General features: G+C 38.9%; 1 long non-coding RNA gene across 1 annotated transcript; it reads left to right on the top strand.

Moving 5' to 3' along the window:
• On the top strand, positions 1-2,284 carry LOC117741477. Its single transcript, XR_004610736.1, has 5 exons — positions 1-85; positions 632-720; positions 854-955; positions 1,350-1,441; positions 1,699-2,284. It is a non-coding gene; the product is annotated as an uncharacterized LOC117741477 (long non-coding RNA).
• The last annotated feature ends 4,834 nt before the right edge of the window (positions 2,285-7,118 follow it).

The following is a 7,118-nucleotide window of genomic DNA, read 5'->3' as shown; positions in this document are numbered from 1 at the left end:
GTTTACTGTCTAAGATAGGCTAAATACTAGAGCTTTGGCTAAAGTCATGGAGCAGCGTTACCGGAGGAAAGCGGGTACGAAAGTAGTAAGTAACACGCTACGTGTGGACATCCATTGTTATAGAATCTAGTCACAGTGACTCTAGATTGTAACCGTGCACTTTGTCACTGTAAATATAGTTTTACCACATGTTCCAGAAAGAGTTATTGTTGTACGACAGCTGAATGTTCATTGCCTATACAGAGGGATTTGTTTGAAGAGAAGTCTATATTATATATTCGTGAGTAAGGGCAGCTTGTTATGTTAAATGCCTGTTAAATGTTTTTACTGTTGCTACAGGCATGGTGTTATTTTGTCCCTGATTGGTTCTCTTTGCAATGATAGAAGAGATGTGTTAACTTAAGGGTTAACATTTCTATTTGTTAATAATATTGAATTGATACAAGATAATTGAAGTACCTTTATCTGTTAATTGTTTTACATTATGAATCTTTACAAATATGCTGCGTTTTTACAAATAGAAAAAAGTCCTAAATATATAATTTATATAAACATGTTGCTGACTCAATGTTAACTTGATAACTTAACCTTCATGGATATGAATTGATTGTTCTATCTCACTTTATTACAGCAACTTCTGAATGGAAAAAGTGTCCTGGTCAACATCACAGACTGCACCGTCCAACCTGAGTCTCATCCCTACCCCAGGAAACTAAACTTGTGCCGTCAAATGTAATTTATTTTCACTTCATTGAACATTGACTACTTCCACTAAAAATATTTTTTCATCAAGATAACTTGTTAACCATCCTTAATGGATATTAATTGATTGTTCTATCTCACTTTTTTACAGCAACTTCTGAATGCAAAAAGGGTCCTGGTCATCCTCACTGACAGCATCGTCCCACCGCAAGAGTTTCCTAGTGAACCTCACCGACCTGCCAGGCATAAAACGGTGAATGTTTCTGACTGAACAAGCAATTCCAATGTTAAAAAGCGGGATTAGCAAATGTGTGAGGTTCTAGTTAAATCAGATGTGTAGGCTGAGGGGATGTGGAGGTGTTACTTGTATGTTTAGGGGTAGCAGTTTTAAAACAAATGTATATGGAACATTTCACTCTCACAAGACCAGGAAACACAATCCACATACGTTAAAAGATTTCAATCCAGGTGTAGTTACAACTACTCGAGTTTCACAAGAATCCTGTAAGATGGCTGCCAAGATACAGACGTTCCACAGCTGGCTATAGCAGCAGTATTAAACGGAATAGACGGTAATCTGGATGTTTGAGATGGTGTTCCTAATGTTGTGTTTTTTTGTGCATATTTTCTTGTTTCTGCAAACTTAGACTGACGCCGTTGACCACAGACGAGAATGCGTCCTCAAAGGTCTTTGTGTATATATGAACGAAGATCCAGAGAAGCTGGTGAGGAATACACGGTATGTTAATTTACCTTTTTATGTTTATTCGGGGACAATCACAGTTGGAATGGATGGGCTTTCCTGTTGGTTGTCATTAGCTTTCAAATGTGAATGTTTTTTTGCAATATACCTACTGCGTTGGTTCTGTAAAATGTTTAATTATGTGTATTAAGTTATTGAGCTGTTTATACAGTAAAATTAACATGTGCAATAACAATGGGCTGTTATGCAAGTAAGTGAAAAATGACTGCCCTTGTTAATTTTTTTTGTCACAGAATATCGGCAATGAAACCGGCCATGGCAGAGACGGTCTTTGGAATCTTTGTCATTAGAAACGAAGGTGCAGAGCCCAGTGATGACCCCCAGGATGTTGGAATCATTCTGGAGGGGTGGAAGTGCTAGATGAGTTGGGAAATGTACCTTTTGCAGTGTCAATGTCGCTTGCTCTTGTGTATGCTCTTGTGTATGCTCTCAACCTGAGCGACCCACAAGAGCTCAAGTACACCTTCGAAGCTCTGCAGAAGATCATGATTGAACGAGATTGAAACAAACTATCCATAAAAAGGACACGCTCTCAAAACAAAGCTTTTCTGTTAATTTGAGACTGCCTACTGATGGCTAAAGAAGGTTGGTAGGAAACGTCTGTGTTTCTTTGTTGTTTTCTGTATTCCTGTAAGTTCGTAATTGCAAATGTTTTAAGAAGACTGTTTGAATTGTTTTCAGAGGAATGTGTGTACAAAGACATTGTCTTTATTGTTCAAGGTCTAGACTTTTTCTTAGACTGCTTGTTTTTTTCAAATATATTAAAGTGCCAAATATATTAAAGTGCCAAGATCCACTATGTTGGCACTTTTAAAAATACATGACGCCGTGTACTTTATTTGGATTGTATGTATATCATAGAAAGTTGACAACTTCTTATTTAGATTCTTGTTTGCAAGCAACAGATTGTGTACAACATTTTTTTATTGCAACATCTCCCATTTGTCTTGTAATGTTTTCAGCCAACCAGGCTGTATACTTTATTAGAACTTAAGTTTCAGTTGTCATTCACAGTAAACATTTAAACATTTTTAATATTTAAGTTATTTTTAGAATGACCTTATCTAAATCAACTAACTTAATAAAATCATGGAAAGGATTTCCACACAATTATAATGCTTTCTTTAAGCTATAGGCAATTATGTTGGTCCAATATAATTTACTTGGGCCGGTACAACTTAATTTATTTGGGTTGGTCCAACTTAATTGACTACTGTAAGTTAACTTGGACACAACCCTAGTGAATGCGTTTAACCAACCCAAGTAAATTAAGTTGATCCATTTAAGTACTTTAAGTTGGATCAACATAATTGCTTAATGCTTAAAGAAAGCATTTTAATCGTGTGGAAATCCTTTTAATAAATGATTTTATTAAGTTAGTTGAAAGCATTGTTTTTTTGAGTGTGGTCACAATCAATTTTGACCAGATTAAAAGTGAATATCTCATAAAGTTAGCACAAATCCTCCAAAAGGAGGACATGAATGTCCAAGCCAAATTTCATTGCAGTACATTGAACAGTTGTCAACACATTTCAATCTCCTGGTGGCGCTACAGGAAGCGTCGGGTTCATTACAGCCAGTAGGATTTATCCTCTGCGAATCACAAATGTCTGGACAAAATTTCCTGATAATCCCTCCAACAGTTGAATATTTCAACTGTCGGACCAACTAACATTGCCATCACTTGACCCACGCAGCTAACATGGCTAAAGACAAAGTTTGACTGCTCAATATTGACCTTAAAAAGTAGCCTCCAAGTCAATCAAACAATGTTTTAAACGTTGTTTGAAAGCATCACATTCTGCCTATATTCTCTATCTACTTGTCCCACTGCTCCTTTACTCTACTTATGTTAAATGTTGAAATCCAAGCAGGTAATTTATTTTCTAGCTGCATTGTATATTGAGTATAATCATTTCCCAGTCTTTGGCATGCAATATTTGACCTTGCATATTTTTAAAGTAAAGGTTTGTGGGTTAGAGAAACCTCTCTTTGCACACCAGTTTATAACGATGGACCTACAAACATTGAGTTGAAGAAGTGAAGCCTTACAATATAGTGGTTAGATTGCTTATGTGCAAATATTGGGATATTTGTTCTTTGTGGAAAACATCTGTATCATGTGTGAATTGTGTATTTTATTAGATGTTAAGAACATCTGTCCTTGATGTATGTGTTTAACACCTACTACACAATCTCACCGTCCGGGGACTCATTTTATTGTTCCCCCTTTCACCAGAGGGGATTGGCTTTAATTGTTGTGCATTTTCACATGTTAACAGATTTCCTGTCTCTGGACATAAAAATAACTGGATGGAGGAAATAAACAGACCATAATGTAGGCAATAAGGGGAATAAAAGATGAATGTAGTGACTACATGGTCTCTGAGGAACTTGGATGTGAGTTTCTGAGTTGACTACAACGCTCCCTTTCTTCTCTCACATTAGTTTACACCCAACCATCTCTTCCACAAACCCTCCACTTATTGCTCTATATTATTACACACAGTGTTTCTGTAAATTGTATGTTTTGTCATGGCCTCTTTCTCTTTTTATTTTTCTCTTTGTTTGTTCCTTATTTCAGAGAGTCCTGGGAAGTAATGTGGGAGTTTAATACGAGGGAGGCGACCGGAGGCCATAGTCTAGTTTGCCTCTGAGACGCAGACGCCCCCCCAGCACCTCTTTTCAGAGTGACTCAGCACAGTAGTGCGGAGGCAGGGGGTCAAAAATCCCCTGCCCTCCGCCTACACTCAAAACATGTGGGAATGGGAAAACTTTATCCTATATTTAACCTCCAGGTGTCTGTCTGGTTTGTGTATATGAGTGTTGGTCTCAGTAACTGAGTCATCAGCAGCTGGTTGTCGGTAGACGGCTTATCTGAGAGGGGAAAATGAGGTTGCCATTTTTCTTGGGGGTTAGTCAGAGACTTATAGCAGTCAAGGAAAAGCTGTGTGTTCCCCCTAATGCTTCACACTCACTTCTCTGATGATCATTTCCCCCATTAAAGCTGTCAGGGTTTTTTAGAGTATGTGTACGTTAGATTTGTCTGAAATCCAAAGAGGCAAGAGACTAAAAACGGTCACTGTAGTTGTGTACACACATTGTGAATCTTTACCCTGTGCAGTCAGCAACATGATATAGCAACGTTTAACACAACAGAAAAACAGCTCCCCTCCTTATGAAAAGTAAAGCCTCTTCCCTTAATAGTTACCTAAATGCAATTTCTTACACAGAGTAAAAGATTACGATCTTGGGTCAGTTATGTGTGAAATGGCAGCATTCCCAGAAGGTAAAGAGACCGTGGTTGATAAACAGTATAGACATCTTTCCTGGCAACATGAAGTTACCATTTGAACAGAAAGCGGCAATGCTGAGTCAAATCACTTAGTGCTATCATCCATCAAACCTGTCTAAATGATAGCAGCGTATTATGGCCTGTAAGGCAGCTATATCCAGTTATTCACTATAAAGTCAAAAAGACTAGCTCAGCACAAATCTTAAGAGCACCGAGAGCGATTCCCCTGAGACAGAAAGGGGATTTTACCCCTCTCTCTCTCTTCTGTTCAGGATTTCTGGCCTCTTAGAGCAGGTTTTCTTCTCAAAGGAAGTCAAGATTCGGATTCCTCTCCAAGGCAAAAATGACATGATGGAAGAACAAGCCACATAAAGGTAAGAGGCAAACACTTTCTTTCAAACATATGTGCCAGATGTGAACACATCCACGCTTGCTCAGTCGAGTTCTGAGGCCAAGCACAAAGTTTACACCACGCCGTGTTTTAAATGAAGTCTGTCCCGTGACATCACATGTCCTCCCTTCTCACTTCCATTTGCCCTCTCTAATGCATATCGTCCTGTGACGCAAAAAAGGGAAAACACTTTACAAAGACATCGACGCTAAAACATAAATATGGTTTCCCCATACTCTCACCAAACACACAATCTTGTACACTTGAAAACCTCTGAGCCAGCACAGCGATAAGATTAGAGGAAGTACGTGGGTGTGAAATAGTTGTGGTGTGGGACTTTCTGAATTGACATAATCTACACTGACTGCAGGCCCTGCTTTTTATTAGCGTTCAAGCTGATTGGAAGACCCTGAGCACACCCACACAAGTATCCTGTGATTCTGGGCTTGGAACTGAACAGATACAGTATTTACACAAACACACACATTGAACATGCAATACCTGTGCATTAGTCTGCAAATTCAGACGTAACTATGCTGACACGTACTTTCACAGCAGAGCCGATGTGTGACACTGCTCTGCGACTCTACACTGTATCCCATCATGTAAAGATCAGATTGCTTCCTTCAATACAGTCAGTCGAGAAGCTGCAGAGGCTGAAGTTGGTCTGAGGGCATTAACCCTGAGGTTGTGATCCAGAACAAAGCTCGACAAGGCTCTCTTTGTTTCATAATTAATGCAAACGCCGATAACCGTGACATTGACAGTTGGGTGGTCCGTACATCAACGTCTCTGATACATGAAAATGAACGCTGCCATTCATCAATGCACAGGGCTAATGGAATCTATACAACTGAATTATTAAGCACAACACAGGAGATCTTTGTACCAGATTAATGGGAGCATACAAATAATGGAAAAAATTACCACACGCTTTCGCGATACAAGAGTTTGCTATTTTGTCTGTTAGTGCAAGAGAAGCAAGGGTGCCCTTTGTGTTGCTGCTGTTATCAGATGTGTTGTGTTTATCGTCTACATCGGTCTACCAGCATCTAGCTCTCTGCCTCTCTCTGCATCGAGCAATCACAGGTCTCAAGAAGTCCCCTTATACACATTGAGAGAAAAACAGAACATAGTTAAACATAGATATAGTTGGTCTCCAATTAGTGTGATGCGTTTGCTGAGAGCTGCTCCAAGATGGATGGAGAACAGAAAAAGGGGCGGCGGGGGATGAAATGCGAATTTATTCAATCAATCTTAATCACACAAGAACAGCACTTTGTGGAGGGTTACAGTGTACGAAGGGAAAAGAGGCAGGATGTGGTGGGTAAGAAATAGATTTGAAGAGGAGAACTAGTCAGAAAGAGAAGACAAATAAGAGAGCAAAATGATGAGAGTATATTTTAATATATTGTCATTGAATCCTTGTGATAAGGGGGAAAAATGTAAATCAAAATCATTTTTCTGCAGTTCTTTGTAAATGTTATTATATTAACGTAATTGCTTAGATGGTTAGATTTGGATGTGATTAAAAAGTGTGACGGTAAAAATATGTGTTTCTGTGGACTGGTTCAAGGAAAGAGCAGCAGGGAGGATGAGGACAGATGACCATATGTCTTATCGAAACTAAGACACTCTCCTCTTTGTCCTGCTATCAGTTCCTTATCCAAGACATTCACATATTCCTTCTCTGTTGTCATTTGGGGGCCATGGAGGGGGTGCATATGCTTGTATAAATCACAATGTAACACAATGTATTAACGGAAGAACCTCTGATAGCTTACCGAGTGTGGCTGTTGAACGTTCTCCCAGCTTGTAAGCTTATTAAACTGAAGGACAACTTTGATTCCTTTGAAGACTCTGTTTGTTACAATTGAATATTTGAACCACAACCCTCCTCCTGAACAAACATAGAAATCTTCCACCACAAAAGTCAAATGGTCTAAAGTTTTCCTTCTCTACTGTGG

Source organism: Cyclopterus lumpus, chromosome 13 (assembly GCF_009769545.1).
Source record: "Cyclopterus lumpus isolate fCycLum1 chromosome 13, fCycLum1.pri, whole genome shotgun sequence".
Taxonomy (NCBI): Eukaryota; Metazoa; Chordata; class Actinopteri; order Perciformes; family Cyclopteridae; genus Cyclopterus; species Cyclopterus lumpus.
Note: the sequence above shows the minus strand (reverse complement) of the source record. Positions and strands in the feature narration are given on the sequence as shown.